This window comes from Balaenoptera physalus, assembly GCF_965194825.1.
Source record: "Balaenoptera physalus genome assembly, contig: HAP1_SCAFFOLD_1385, whole genome shotgun sequence".
NCBI classification, from domain to species: Eukaryota; Metazoa; Chordata; class Mammalia; order Artiodactyla; family Balaenopteridae; genus Balaenoptera; species Balaenoptera physalus.
Genome location: NW_028125411.1, coordinates 23,437 through 38,970, shown reverse-complemented (window position 1 = coordinate 38,970; position 15,534 = coordinate 23,437). Strand labels below are relative to the sequence as shown.

The 15,534-nt window shown below is 46.4% G+C and overlaps 1 pseudogene across 1 annotated transcript; it reads right to left on the bottom strand.

Moving 5' to 3' along the window:
* Positions 1–1,084: 1,084 nt before the first annotated feature.
* LOC309653886 (dendritic cell-specific transmembrane protein pseudogene) lies at positions 1,085–3,742 on the bottom strand (annotated as a pseudogene). Its single transcript has one exon. The product of its transcript is annotated as a dendritic cell-specific transmembrane protein pseudogene (transcript).
* Positions 3,743–15,534: the final 11,792 nt, after the last annotated feature.

Below are 15,534 nucleotides of genomic sequence, written 5' to 3'. Positions count from 1 at the left end.
TACTGTTGAAGAAACAAACACATCGATTGAGTCAGTGATGAGAAATCCTGCAATAAGAAAGCAGCGGGTGTCCGGTCTGGGAAGAAGTTATTTAGTCTAGGAATCTAACTGGGGATTTTGCAGCTGGGAGTCAGGGCTTCAGAAAGGTTGTCAACACTTTTGTACGGGCTTGGTGGAGGGTAACAAACTCTCAAAATACCGAGCAATGTACTAAATGGTACCCCAATGTTTTAAAATGTGTTTGCCTCTCTCAAGTAAACAATTTGCCAAGATGGTATGGAGTAATGGATGGAAGATTCACTCTGGTATCAGACAGTCCTGAAAAGTTAATGCAGACCAGTGCTGGGCACATAGTAGGTGCTCAATAAGTAGCGACTGTAGCTATTTTTACTTACAGTGTCCACCCATCCAGCCAGGTCTATTCACGTCGTTTCCCACTTTTCTTCTTTTTTTAAAATTGTATAAAAGTGGGAGAAACCTTGAGCCAATGTTTCTTTTCTTGCTTGACTTCTCCTTTGCAAATCTGCTGCAATGGAGAGACCAGGAACCTCCAAGGGCATCGTGGGATAAGGGCAGGGCACTGCCAGTTACATGGAAGCCAGCTGCTGGTGGCACAGCCTCCCAGGCTCGGCAGGAGAGAGTTTGAGACGAGCTCCCACAGCAGTCTCGCGCTCGCATCTGTTCTGCGCCCACCACCCTGCTGTCATTGTGAGCGTACGTGGTGGCCTCCCCCGCCAGGACGTGAGCCCCTCGATGGCAGCCATCACGGTCTAGACAACTTTGCATCCCCAGGACCCAGCAACACCCCAAAATGTATTTGCCAGGACATTGTCATTGGAAAGCTTCTGGGCCTTTTTTGGAAGGCAGACTTGCTTTTCTCCACTCGTCTACCTAAAACAGTGAGAATTCACAAAACAGGCATGGGTTTTGGCTCAGAGAGAAATAGATGAGAGAGGAGCAAAAAGATAAAGAAGGAGAGGAAGAACTGAGAGGGGAAGATCAAAAAAGGGACTACAGGAGGGGGATGCACTATGGGGGAGAGAAGGAGAGAAGCCCTTTTACCAGCCGCTGCCCCGATCAAGCCTGGCTGAAAATCTTGTTTGGCTTTCATTTGAAACACTGTTTCCATTATCCACCCTCCTCCAGATATGTAGAGCAACGGGGGGTTCTTGTAATTAACTGAAGACTTCAGAGGAAGCAGAGGGCTCAGAGTAATCAACTCTGAGAAGCAGCCCAGGATTAGGCGGGGCAGGGGCCAGACAGTACCTGCGGAGCCAGGAGAAAAGGGGAGGGAGAGTGTGGATGCAGCAGGAGCAAATGGGCTTTCAAAGGAGGGTTTCCAGGTCCCCTTCTGCCCTTCCCCTCTGAGATTGCCCCAGCAGAGGCACAATCTATTGTGGCTCGATAAAGAGGAGGGAAAATCAGACATATGGAAACAGTAGATGGCATGTTCACCAGCCCAGGCTAGTGCACACCACCCAGCGCACATGACATTCACACACACACACACACACACACACACGTGCACATGTACACACATACAACTACACACACTACGTGTGCACATGCACACAGAGGCACACACTAGACACACATGTGCACGTTCCACCTAGCACAGAACGCTACGTTTAAAAACAAATAAGACAAGTATCTGACAGTATCCAGATCCTCTGAAATGTCTACATAATCATAAATTTCCACAGGGAAAAATGGAAAAGAGAAAAGATGGGATGAACAAAGACCATGGTCTCCTCTGTTGCAGTACGGCTGCCACAGGAAACTAATACAGTGATCAAAAATGTTCAGAGTGTTCTCATACTCTAACATTGGGGTTTCAACTCAATCTAACCAACATTTTGGGTGTTCTTCCTACACGCCAGGCTCTGTGCCAGGCACTGAGGATCCAGAGGGGAATAAGCCACTGCCCTGCCTTGGGAAGTTCACGAGCTTTTGCAAACACACAGCAAACAGCTGGGATACACAGTGAGACGGGCCTGCGAGCACCTACCTCTCTGTGCAACTGCAAGTGAACCTCAAGCCCTGGCAAGCTTTGGAAATGTTTGCTGACGGAGAAGATGAGCCAATACAGCAGATAATCTATGGCTGCAAACAACACCCAGATGTAGAGATGGGTAAGCACCGGGAGGAAAAACAGCCCCAGGTTTTTCCTGTCTTTAGGAGTCAGCCAGAAAGATGGGATGATGACATACTTCTTCCTTTCCTGCTTATTCAGCGGGAGGACGCAGGGCCTCTGTGCATGCCTCTCCCTCTCGTCAAACTGAACAAATTGTCTGGTGATGTAGATGTTCTCAAACTTCCAACCACAGGAGCCCAAAATCGCCTCATGAAGAGGCCAGTGCCCAGTAGCACCAGCAGAAGCCCTGTGAGGGCAAATAGCTGCCGCCCCAGGGAAGACAACACCTCTGTCGCCGTCACTACCTGGTACAAGACATGCAGGGCTCTGTCTGTAGTGTCATTGAGCTGTGCCTCCAGGGCTTGGCTGGGACTAAAAAGAGAGACCTCCAGGGTTTGGTTCCAAGAAACAAGGTCATCAAATAGACTTAGGTGAGTGGCAAGGCCGTATATCCACTGAATTGCTTCAATATATTTTTTCAAAAGTGGAAAATGGATGGAAAAGCTCTTTGCCCTTAGGTTGCAAGTCATACTGTCCAGGAGACCTTTAAAGTTGTGAAAAATATTTTCCACGTGTCCAAAGATTACTATCCCTGTGCCAGTGGTGATCAAAGCGTTCCTGCCTTCACGCAGGCCACACGAGAGGAAGAAGAGCAGAATGAAACACCGTGCGTGCTTGGAGCAGCACAGCAGAGCACACGTGACCATCCAGGAGGTGGTGAAGACTACGAATGAGGACAGAAGCCAGGAGAAGGCCGCAGAGAGGAGGCCCACGGAAATGAAAGCAACAAAACAGCAAGTGCCCAAATGTTGGGTGAAGTCCATCCATCCAAGGCTCCTTGGAGACACATACGTCCTCCAAAGACTGAGGAAGATATTGGTGCCTGAGGCCCAGACACCCATGCTCCCTGTGTCCCTGGAAATGAAAGAGAAACAGGGTCAGATGTTACGTTTAAATGTCCTCTGTCACTTTGTAAAGGGCACGATGATAGATTGATTGCAAAAAATGGCCGTAATTTCTTACCCTTCTCAGTCTCTACACTATTACTAAACCAAACTTGGGCCCGCTCACCGCCAATCCACTGACACTGGATTGTGCTGAAGGGAAGTGCAGAGTTTATTGCAAGGTGGTGCCCAGTGTGGCCAAGCAAGGAGAACGGGCAGCTTGTGTTCAAAAGACCCGAACTCAATATAAATGAGTTTATTTACAAAACAGAAGTAGATTCACAGACATAGAAAACAAACTTATGGTTACCAGAGGGGATAACGAGATGGGGAGGTGCGGGGGAGCTAAATTAAAACTTTGGGATTAACTGCTATGTATAAAATAGGTAAACAACAAGGACCTACTCTACAGCACAGGGAACTATATTCAGTGTCTTGTAATAACCTATAATGGAAAAGAATCTGAAAAAGAATATATATACAAATGTTTATGCATAACTGAGTCACTTTGCTGTACACCTGAAGCTAACACAACACTGTAAATTAATTATACTTCAATTAAAAAAACACGGTTTAAAAAAAAGAGACCTGAACTCCGCAGTGGCTTTCGGGGAAGGGTTGTTAAAGGCAAGGTGAGGGAGAGGGTTGCAGGTGCCTGATCAGCTTGGTACATCCTTCTGATCGTGGGTGGTGAGGTAACAGTGTGATGTTTCGGGAATTAACATCATCAACCTCTGGTTCCAACCCCTCTGGGGTCTACATGCTTATTGTCACATGCAGTTAACTTCTTCCACCTGGTGGGGGGTTTTAATGTCTGCAAAACACCTCAGGGATATGGTTCAGGTTATTATCTACAGCCTTGAGGAGGCACTAAAAGTCCTTGACTTTGTGTTATGGCTAAACTCTTATTATTTTGTCTTACTTGACTCTTTTCCTTTGTTTCTGCATTTTCTCACTTTTCTCATTAAATTTGCTCTTTGGACTTGGGGGGAGGCCTACGAGGCTAAAGTTTTTCTACAAACAAGAGGTGGGGGACACGGGGTCTGTCCCTGGGGAGGCCCCGCAGGGTCCTGCTCAGTTTCTACACCTCCTTGCAAAGTGACATTACAGCTTCTCCCATCAAGAAGTGAGAGAAATAGAATCACATGGTGGGGTTTATTTCTCCAGTCCTTGAATTTGGGATGGCCTTGTGACATCATCGGCCAATGGAATGTGGCAGAAGTAATAGTATGCCTATCCTGAGTCTATGATTCCCTCCTGCCTCTCTTGGAACCCTACTACTAACTTGTTGACAAGTCCAGGTGTATTAGCTTCTATTGCTGCTGTAGCAAATTTCCACAGACTTAGTGGCTTATAGAAACAAATATTTATTCTCTCACAGTTCTAGAGGTCAAAAGTCTAAAACTGGTCCAGAGGGCTGCAGAGGGCTGGAGGTTCTAGGGGAAAATCCATTTGCTTGCCTTTTCCAGCTTCTAAAGGCCACCTATATTCCTTGGCTTGTGGACTCTCCTCCATCTCAAAGAGAGCAATGTTGCATCTTCTTTTCTTTCTGACCTCTGCTTCCATCCTTATATCTTCTCTCATGACTCTGATCTTCCTGCCTCCCTCTTCAAAGGACCCCTGTGACTATACTGGGGCCACCCAAGTAATCCAGGATAATCTCTCCATCTCAAGGTCCTTAACTCAAGCACATATGTAGAGTTCCTTTTACCATGAGAGGTGACATAGTCATAGGTTCTGGGCATTAGGACATGGACATCTTTGGTAGGGGCTCGGGGGGTGGGGTCATTCATCATGTCATACCAGGTTGGGCTGCTGAATGACAAGAGGAACATGACCAGTCTATTCCATCAACTCAGCCAATAGCCAGTCAACTGCCAGATATGTGAAATGGGGCATCCTAGGCCAGCCAGGCCCCAGCCACCAGCTGATCACAGATACTTGAGCAATAAGAAATGCTTATTTACTTTGAGCCCCCGAAATCTGTGCTGCTTTTTTGCACAGCGATTGTTAACTGATAAAAGCAGCAATCCTGTGCCATGGGTCTTATTAATTGAAACAAACCTTAGGTTGATGGACAGGCTGAAATTTCAACAAACTGCATTATATAAGATCACTTTCTGACAGTCATCTATTTTCTTGTGCTCTAAGTTTACAGACAAGAAAGCAAACCAAAGGCATCCAAACTTAAATGTGGCATTGGACTGAGGCCATTGTATTCAGCTCTGTAACCATTCTGCCTTCCCTCCCTTGCTCCTACCCTCTGAGTGCAGTTCTCTCCTGAGAATCTTACAAGGAAAATGAGAATATTTTGTCACCGAGTTAATCATCTTTTCTTTTTTCCCAGATCTGGCATAACAAAAGTGAAGGTGCTATGGGGCTGCTACTGCCCTGTCAGTCATGCAGATTTAGGTGTGTGATGCACTCAGAGAGCCTTGGGTTCATTTGGGATGATACAAAATAAATTTGAGCTATCTTAATTGACATGAAAGTATCTAATGAGCATTATACCCTATGTATGGAATTTTAACGAAGACATTGATCAGTTTTTAAACACTCTCAAATAAATCCCTTCTCACGTCAAATATTTTGGGGCTGGATTTATGGAGTAGCTTAATACTGTTTGAGCCAGTGAATTACACTGGTAATGTGAGAAAGGTATCCAGTCACTGGTGGGAGGGCATGAACTGAGCAACCTGAAGGGAAGAAATGGCTCTCTTTTTGGGTTCGGGTGGAATGGGGTCAATGTAGGACAGAAATGAGATGGGGAAATAGGCAGGTTAGGAACAAACCTGTGGAAGTATCTTCAGCAATAATATAGAGGGCTTGCAGCTCCTGCACATAATCTGAATGGTAAAGTTCAGTGCAGAGAAGAGATACAGGGAGACATTGTGTTGAAGAAAGGTCATTACCATGTGGGACTGGCCTTACAGAAGATTCGAGATCCTCCCTAAGAAGGCGGTCTTACTCCATCCGGAGGAAAGGAAATTGGAAGAAATGGACATTAGAGTGGGGACCAGCAAAAGAACAGAGTTCTTTTCTCCTGCAAGCTTGCTGCCTTTCAGAACTGGAGGTTGATTTGGAGGTTGGCAGTACTCCTGCACACCAAATCCACTCCTATGCCTCTGTGAGCCCCAGAAATCACTGATAGCCCCTGTGCTCCTGAACTGTCCCCAGCCTTGCCGGTGCGAGTCAGCCCTGCTTCATTGCCTGGGTCGGAGGACTTGATCAGTCAGCCGTGAGCAGGGGGACAGTGGGCAGGACGCCCAGCACCACAGCAAATTGGGAGGTGCTGCCTCTCCTCCTAGGTGTGTCCCCATTTGCTTTCTTCGGTATGGCTTTGGATTTGGCCCCAAACCGTTATCTGAGTAATTGGTACACTAATAGATAATAATTGTCTATTATGTCCTAGGAGCACTTTATATATAGCATCTCTCTGCATCCTCCCTAAAGCCTCTGGAGGTTGCTTTTCACACAGTGGACGCCGAGGCTTGGAGTGCTTGCTGAAATGTGTCAGCGATCACACGGAGAGTAGGTGGCACAGCAGAATTCAGACCAGGTCTCCCTGTCCCCTGAGCCACGCCCAGATTCCACGGCTCTGGGTTATGTGACAGGATGCTCAGCTTACTGTATCTGCTGGAAACACATCACACTTTCTGTCAGTGACTGTTTAAGAGCTGATTTGTATATCACAAATCCATTTCTATGTGCTCATTTTTTTGCATCAAAATAGTTTACCCTGTAAGAATGTTTCTCAAATCAGCAGATTTTTCTCTACAGCAAATCAAAAATCCCAGCTGTTTCATTTTTTTCTAATATCCTTTATGAGGTACCATGTTGCTTGCTGTCTAAAAAATTAATAATGCAGATTTTAGATTCATTTTTCCCTCCTCTTGCCTTCATCCTTGTACAGTGTGTTCTTTATAAAGAGATTTCTCTGCAAGTGAGAAACAGATTTATGGATACATTAAAATTTTAGCCTTCGGCAATAAAATCTAATAACAATTAAATAAGATATATTACTGCAGTTTTGTCTTGTAAGAGGCACATGTTTTCTTCACAAGCAACAGATCTAATATTATTCCCCTTTGTTTTTGTGCTGAAAACAGCATGTCACCAAAAGACATCAAAACTTTCTGCAGCAAGAGGACCAAATGCCTTCTCTCCTATTTTATAGCTCAAGCCACAGAGGCGCGTTTGGACCACAAGCTCAGGGCTGGTGTTTCAGTCTGCCCTTCCTCTCACTGTTGAATGTGGCCTTGATTTCTTCACCAACCTCTGTTCCTCATTTTCCCTACTTGAATAAAAGACCTGCCTGAGCTCCTTCCTGGTGAGATTTAAGGAGGGAAGCTTTGGCAAGCACGTTAAGATGGCCTGGAGATAAGGTGCCTAGGAAATGCAACCCGTTTCTTCTTATTTCTTTGCTGCCACAGCAAATTGAGAACGTCCCTCCTCTGAGGCTCTTTAGGCAAGGCTTCAATGTCCCAACGATGAGAGGCTGAGGCAGGAGCTGGATTGCACCGCCTTCCCAGCACTAATGTTTGACACGTTGCCTTTAGATGTCTGTTGATTTCCATCCTCTCGCTCCTGCAGAGGTGCAGTCATTCTGCTGGTCTTTCTTTCTCCAGACGGCCCCAGTTCTTTCCTTTTAGAAAAATCAGGGAATCAGGATTTGGACAAGCTCGATATTTATTCCTTTCTCAAAGACTTTTTCAGGCAGATACCCAGATTCTTAAATTTTACTTTTAGAGCTGGAAGAAATATTATAGGTCAGAGCTTCTTAAACTTGAGGATGTTATCACTGGGGGAGTCTTGTCAAAATGCAGATTTTGATTTCAAAGGTCTAGACTGGCACCTGAGAGTTTGCTTTCCTAACAAGTCCCAGGCGGTACTGATGCTGGTCATCTGACGACCAGGCACTGTGTAGCAATCTCTAGAATTCAGGACTGTCTGATAGCACTTTCAGCGGTGATGGAAACGTTCTGTATCTGTGCTGTCTAACATGGTCAGCACTAGCCTGATGTGACAGTTGAGCACGGAGGGCTGGTGCAACTGAGGAGTTGAATTTTTAACTTTATTTAGTTTTAATTCATTTAAATTTAAATAGTCACACGTGGCTGGTTTCTATCTACTGAACGGCACAGCTCTAGATGAGCAACACCTGGCCGGCTGGTTTCCGCAGATGAGGAAACGAAAATCCAAGGAGGCGACTGGGCTGGCCGAGGCTGTCCTAGACTAGAGGCAGCAGTGGGAGGGAGACCCCAGTTTTCTACCACAATGTGACACATTTCCCATCACATCAACATCTCATTTCTGACTCTTCAGGAAACCTGTTTTAAAATTCCTACCAGAGTTCCTAAGCAACCGAGTTAAAATTTCCCACATACCAAATTTGCCTTTAGGCATCACAAAAATACATAATTAGAAAAGTGGACAAGCAAAATAGTAATAATAATAGATAATAGTTACCAAGTTGTTACCAAGCGTCTGGCCACTGTTATGGCATCCAAAATACATTATTCCTAATTTTCACAGTAGCTCTGTATGATTATATAGATACATTTTAGATGAGGAAACTGAGGCTCAGAGAGGTTTAATAACTTGTCCAAAGTCACACAGCGAGTAAGTAGAAGAGCCAGGATTCTAACCCATGTTTACGTGGCACTGAGGGTTCAGGATAGGCAAGTTTCTCAGACTCTCTTTAACATGATCCTCGAAGAGTTGCTTCTAATTTTGGTTGAAATATATTCCCAGAATCCCAATTATGGGCGAATCCTGAAATGCCATTCAACACTGTAGGTATAAACTCTCCTTGCGTTGTCATCTGCATGGGGTGTCCTCCACCTCCTCTGTCAGCACAGCCTAACTGAACCCTCCAGAGCTGACTACAGATCTCCATCGGGTGTCAGGCCCATCCTGGTCTGAGGTCTAGGCTGCAAGGCATTCGTTCTCAACTGAACCGTCTCTCCCAGCGTCAGGGGATGAGAGCAGCATTCAGTGTTGGTCCCCACCTTCTCTGCTGAGCTGGGGGTTAGGGTCGGGGTTTTCCCTTTGCTGGTAAATTAGGGCAGTGTGGGTAGCACTGAGCCTTTACACGCCTGCAGGGGTCAGACAGGCACCGAAAAGAGTGAAGAAAATCAAGAGATACAGAGACTTCCTGGGGGTCAGGGGTGTGGGCAGTGGGTCCTGGGGGGCTGGGAGCCCATGTCCCAGCTGAAGTTGCAGGAGTCCAGCCCAGCAGATTTTCTTCGAGGCTGTACACAGACCCAGTGTTACCAGATTTTCTGATTTTTTTTTTTTAAGAGAAGCCAGAAATCTAATTTTCTTTGGATAGCATCTCCTGATTAAAAAAAAAAAAAAAAAAAGTTTGGCTCAAATTATTTTTGAATAGTCTGACACTGATTTTGGCTACTGGTTGTCAGTTTGCAACCCTTGGTGTTTGGGGAAATCCTCACGTGACTTCCTCCTCTTCTCTCTGCCCGGCCTTCCTCCTCCCCTTCTCCTTCTCCAGTCATCTGAATTACTTTACCCTCTTTTTATTCCCTGGTACCTTTTAAAATCATGCTGTAGGCCAGATTCCAGTCTCATGCATAAAGGTTTTTCTCTATGCCTTGGGAATATTTTTTCCCCAAAGATCTCTAGCTCTATTTTATTCCCTTCTCTTGCTCTCCTGGATTGAGCCCTTCCCTCTCTCTCCATTGCTTCTTCCAGCAGCAGCTAAAAGGCTAACCTGATCCCTTTAACCTGCAGTTTCTCTTTACGGTGCCTCCATTATCAGTAATGTTTATCTCAACATCAGTGTCTCCCCAGGACCGTGTACCTGCTTTTTTGCTTTTACCAATGGCAATATTCCAAGAATAATTACCACTTTTCTGCCTTTATCCCTAAACTCCAGTTTGCGCCACAACCCGGGGCCAGGAAACCACAGCTGCAGTTCACAGGAGAATATCACCAAGGACCCATCTCTCTTTCACGGGATGAAAGGAGTTTTTGTGTGGCTGGGTGGGAGGGAACGAGTTACGGAACAGGGGCAGTGATGAGAAGCTCCTGGTCCAAGCGCGGAGCCACGCAGAACTGTGCGGTCTGTGTATCCAGCCTGAGCCCACACTTAATCTGCTTTCACGCAGAGCTGAGCTGCTGCCATGGGAAACAGAAGCGGCCAGGCTTCTCCATCAATCTGCGCACGCCAGCAAAACGCCGGCTGTGAGGTGCATAGGCAGTGGATTAGATTGTTTTCCCCGGGGGGTATTAAACGTCAGTGGCAGCAGCAAAAGCCCTGGCACGGAGGACACAGGCTCCCAGCCCCCAGCCGCAGCCCCAGAGCCCTGTTCGCCCACTTTGTTGGGGAGTCAGGGCGATGAACATTCCTGTGTTGTCCTGTGATTCCTTTGAGCGCAGATGAACTCTCGAGGTGCAAAGAACGCATCCTTTGCTTCAGATACAAGGCCCAGTCAGCAGCTGTGACAATAATAACTAGAGCCTCCAAAGTGGCCCAGCCTGGGCGCCTTCAAGATTGGGGGGATATTGAAAAAGCACGTCACCAGTGTCGCTCTGGCGCTGGCAAACAGAAACCCACAGGATCATTGCTTTTGCAAGTGCAGGAGAAACCAATGCAGCCTTCTTTGGGGAAGGACCCAGAGGACAAGGAACTCAACGCGGTCCTATTGCTTCCCTCCTTCCCCAAGTGGGGAGCCCTCACCTTGTCTGACAGCCTGAGATTTCCAGTAAGTGAGACCTGCTCCTTCTGACCCGGCTCCCCATGCAGAAGCCAGTGGCTTATGCTCAACAAGCCCAGATACAGTCTGCAGACAGCCTGGGGGAAAATAAACCCCACTGCCGATGTTCTCTTTCTCTGCTTCTCCGACCCGCTCTGCTAATCCCCTGTGGGAACCTAGTCTAACACATCAGCCTCTCATTGACCTCAGGACTTGATGGGAATCTCATTTTAAAGGGGATTTGGAGAAAGGGCAGAGTGGGATAGAAAAAGACCACGGGGCAGGGAGACAGGAGACCTGTGGTCCGGCCTGCATGTGACCTTGGATAGGTCACTTCACCTCTGGGGACCACAGCTCCCTTGGGTCCTGCCAGCCCACAGTCTCGGAAATAAAGGCAAAGGAGAGTGGCCGAGCCCACTCTGGGTGCTGGCATTTTGCAGAAGCCCAGCACCGGTAAGGGGGACAAAAGGAGGACGGAGCGTTTCTTGTCCTTTTCTCTTTTTCTTTCTTTCTTTTTTTAAAGCTCTTGCAAACTTATAAATTGGTCGGGACCGCAGTGTTCTCTGAGCCTGCCAAAATAGCTCGAGCAGTGCCAAGAGGTGAAATGAATTCCTCATAATTTTGTTTTCATCATTCTTGCCTTGGGAAAGCCAGCGAACGCCTTCCTCTCTGAAAGCAACCTTCACACAAGAAAGGAAAGATTAATGAGAGCTACTGGGTAAACAGAGGAGTGTCTACAGAAAAATTCAGTCCGGCATGGCACTGTCTGTGAGGCCTGGCAGCCTTTCCGAGCCAGCCCTGCTCCTCTCCCCGACCCGAGGCTTGGCTAACAGATCAATTCTTCAAAAGCCAGGGATGGCCCAAGTCCACACAGCTGTTCTGTTAAGAAGATGCTCAAGCTGCAGTCCTCCCTGAGATGAGGGATTCAGATCCCTCAGGCCAAGGTTAACAAAGACTTTCTGGTATTTCTGTACAGAGGTAAACTGTCGGGGATAGAGGCAGAGGTTTAAAGTTTCCTCTGGTCTCAACTGTTTATTCCAATTTACTAATACTTAATTTTTTCTTATAAAAAAAAAGCAATTTCAAAATCAAGATTATTCTGAAAGTTTACTTACAGGCTCTTCTCAGGTTCTTCTCTGAGTGCAAAAATGCCCTTTCCTAGGGCTCTGAGTCTTGATATAGAACACGGAAAAAGGAACCAGAAGTGACAAGAGGGTCACATAGCCATGAATCAACCTCTTTAATTCCCCAGAGAAGTGACTAAGTCGTTTAATATTGACAAAGGGGATACCAGATGCAAAGAAACTACGTATTTCTTTCTAATATTTTTGTCGGAATAGATGTTGCAGAAATCAATCCTAGAAAATAATGAAATAGGGTATTTTCAAACGTCAGAGAGTAAGTTACGAAAACTTGGGTGGTCTCTTGCCCTCTTCCTCTTCTTCCTTCATTCATACTCCCCACCCCCATCCCTACCCCCACAGGTGGGACCAAACATTCACCATCTCCACTCCCAACCTCAGCTGAAGAGACAAATTGCATGAAGGAGCCACCTCTGTCTTGATGACTCAAGAGAGGTGTAGTAATCTGTGTCATGCGTCTCAATCTTTTTTTTTTTTTTTTTTTGTAATATGTATTTATTTATTTGGCTGTGCTGGGTCTTAGTTGTGGCATGGGGGATCTTTATTGCGGCATGTGGAATCTTTAGTTGCAGTATGCAGGCTCTTAGTTGCGGCATGCGGGAACTTAGTTCCCCAGCCAGGGATCAAACCCAGGCCCCCTGCATTGGGAGCGTGCAGTCTTAACCACTGGACCACCAGGGAAGTCCCACACGTCTCAATCTTGCTGGGACTTTCCATCTTAGAAATTTAGCTTCAAGTCAAGAGGACCAGCTTGCATGGTGGCAGGGAATTAGGAAAGCTCAAAACCCTTCCACAAAACTGCTCTTCACTTTTTGATTGGGACTGCAAGAGCTTTTATCTTAAACATTCACACATTCCTGTAAATTGGTGCAGCCACTATGGAGAATAGTATGGAGGTTCCTTAAGAAACTAAAAATAGAGTTGCCATATGATTCTGCAATCCTACTCCTGGATAAATCTGGAGAAAAACATGGCCCGAAAGGATACTTGCACCCCAATACTCATCGCAGCCCTATTTACAATAGACAACCATGGAAACAACTTAAATGTCCATCAACAGATGAATGGATAAAGAAGATGTGTTACATATCTACAATGGAATATTATACAGCCATTAAAAAGAATGGAATAATGCCATTTGCAGCAACATGGATGGACCCAGAGATTGTCATACTGAGTGAAGTAAGTCAGACGGCAAAAGAGAAATATCATAATATATTGCTTATATGCAGAATTCTAAAAAAAATGATGCAAATGAACTTATTTACAAAACAGAATCAGACTCACAGACTTAGAGAACGAACTTAAGGTTACCAGGGGGGAGGGGAGGGGGGAGGGATAGTTAGGGAGTTTGGGATTGATATGTACACACTGCTGTATTTAAAATGGATAACAAACAAGGACCTACTCTATAGCACAGGGAACTCTGCTCAATAGTCTGTAACAACCTAATTGGGAAAAGAATTTGAAAAAGAATAGGTACATGTATATGTATAACTGAATCACTTTGTTGTACACCTGAAACTAACACAATATTGTTAATCAACTATACTCCAATAAAAATAAAAAGTTGAAAAAAAATTCACACATTCCTGCCAAAATGCAAACATCCCTGAGAAGGGTCAGTGTAAAGAAAAATCTAAAACAAGTAACTGTATAGACGAGACACTGCAAACCCATGTCAAACATGGTGAAGATACACAAACATCTGATATTTGGGAAACACAGCCATCCACTGATAAACAGTAGGGATCCAGCAAATTTTGTGAGCAAATTAACATTACAAAAAAATCAGCGAGCATCACTGGAGTGGGCTGGAGGGGAGTGAACACAGGAACAGGGAGCTGAGTTAGGAGGTAGAACAGTGTATTAGTCAGGGTTCTCCAGAAAAACAGAAGCAATAGGGTGTGTGTGTGGAGAGAGAGAGGTTTATTTTAAGGAATTGATTCACATGATTGATTGTAGAGGCAGCTCGTCTAAAATCTGCAGGGTGGGCCGGCAGCTGGAGACCCAGGGAAGAGTTCATGTTGCAGCTGGAGTCCAAAGGTGGATTGCAGGCCGAATTCCCTCTTCTTCAGAGGACCTCAGTCTTTTTTCTCTTAAGGCCTTCAACTGATTGGACAGGGCCCACCCACATTTGAGAGGATAATCTGCTTTCCTCAAAGCCTGCTGACTTAAATGTTCATCTCATCTTAAACACATCTTCAGAGTAACGTCTAGATTCATGTTTGAGCAAATGGGTTCTGTGGCCTAGCCAAATTGACACAGAAAATGAACCATCACAACCAGATTGAGTACTAGAAAGGAAAGACAAAGCATAGGGCTTTGTTTGTTTTGCTTGTCTGTCTGTTTAGGCTGTGAAGGATGAAGGGACAGAATTTGGTAGCTGGGGGGAGAGAGAGGAAAGGAATCAGTGCTGATCAGAACTTCCCGTCCTGCGAACAGGCAGGGACATGGGTCTGGCCTTAGGAGAGGACGTGAGGCATAAAGGCGGAGAGCTGAGAATTAGCCAAACGTGTGCTTGCAGGGCAGCATCCACGCATTTCTGCCGAACTGAGCTGCAAGTTGACACTCTGAGATGGAATGGATGTTCAGAGGGAGCCAGTGTGGAAGCAGGAGACCGGGATGTCTGTTTGTTGCGTGCTGGGCTACACGGTACCTTCCTGACACCCAAAGGGCTGAGGCTGCTGCCGAGTTTAAGCGCATAGAACACATTCAGGAAAAGCAGCAGGAGCACGGCTTCCTCCACTGAGGTGGAGAGGCGAGTGGTGGCGGGAAGAGAGGTATTCCAGACAGAGGAAACAGCACCTGCAAACTCATGGAAACCAATGAGAGGGCTACAAGAGTCTGGATGTGACTGAAGTATAAGGGGCTAGGGACAAGCGGTCCCAAATGATGCAGGCAAGCCTGCCGGGGCCACATCCGTGACAGCCCATCATGTCAGGGGTCTGACTTAGTCCAGAAGGTAGCGAGAGTCCCTGAAGCAAGATGTTCTCATTCAAACAAGAAGGTCCAGACTGCAGTGCAGATGGCTGATCGGGTCATCCGGAAGAAATGCTGGGGGTCCAGGACAGGGAAGAGTCAGGGAAGGAGAGTCGGAAGCAGGCTAGTGACCGTGAGGGAAGGAAAAAGAACAAAGTCCTGGAAATGGCCCTAGACTTTGGTGACCAGGAGGTCACTGGTGCTCTGGCAAGAGCCATTTCAGTAGAGGGGTGGGGGCAGGAACCACAGGTGAGGAGGGGAGGCGCAAACCAAAGGTCACTGTGTAGCGGTGTTGAGGATGGAAACGGAGAGGGGAAGGCAAGTCTTAGAGAGGCAGTGATTTTGGTTTTTGGAAGAACAGAGAAAACTTAACATATCTAGCTCACAAAGGAGATCAGAGGAGGAGAAAAGGAAGAAAGCTGGTGAGGATGGTCTCAGCCCTCTTGGGGAAAGAGAAGAGGGGACCGTCTGCTCAAAGAGAAGGGAAGGAGACAGAGGTTGCTAGGTTGGGGAGAGCAAATCTGGGAGCAGCTGCTGGAAGAAGCAGTGGGAGGAGGGGGGGACCCCAGGCCCCAGGGCCCATCACGGGGAGCCAGGGAGCATGGTTTGGAGAGCCG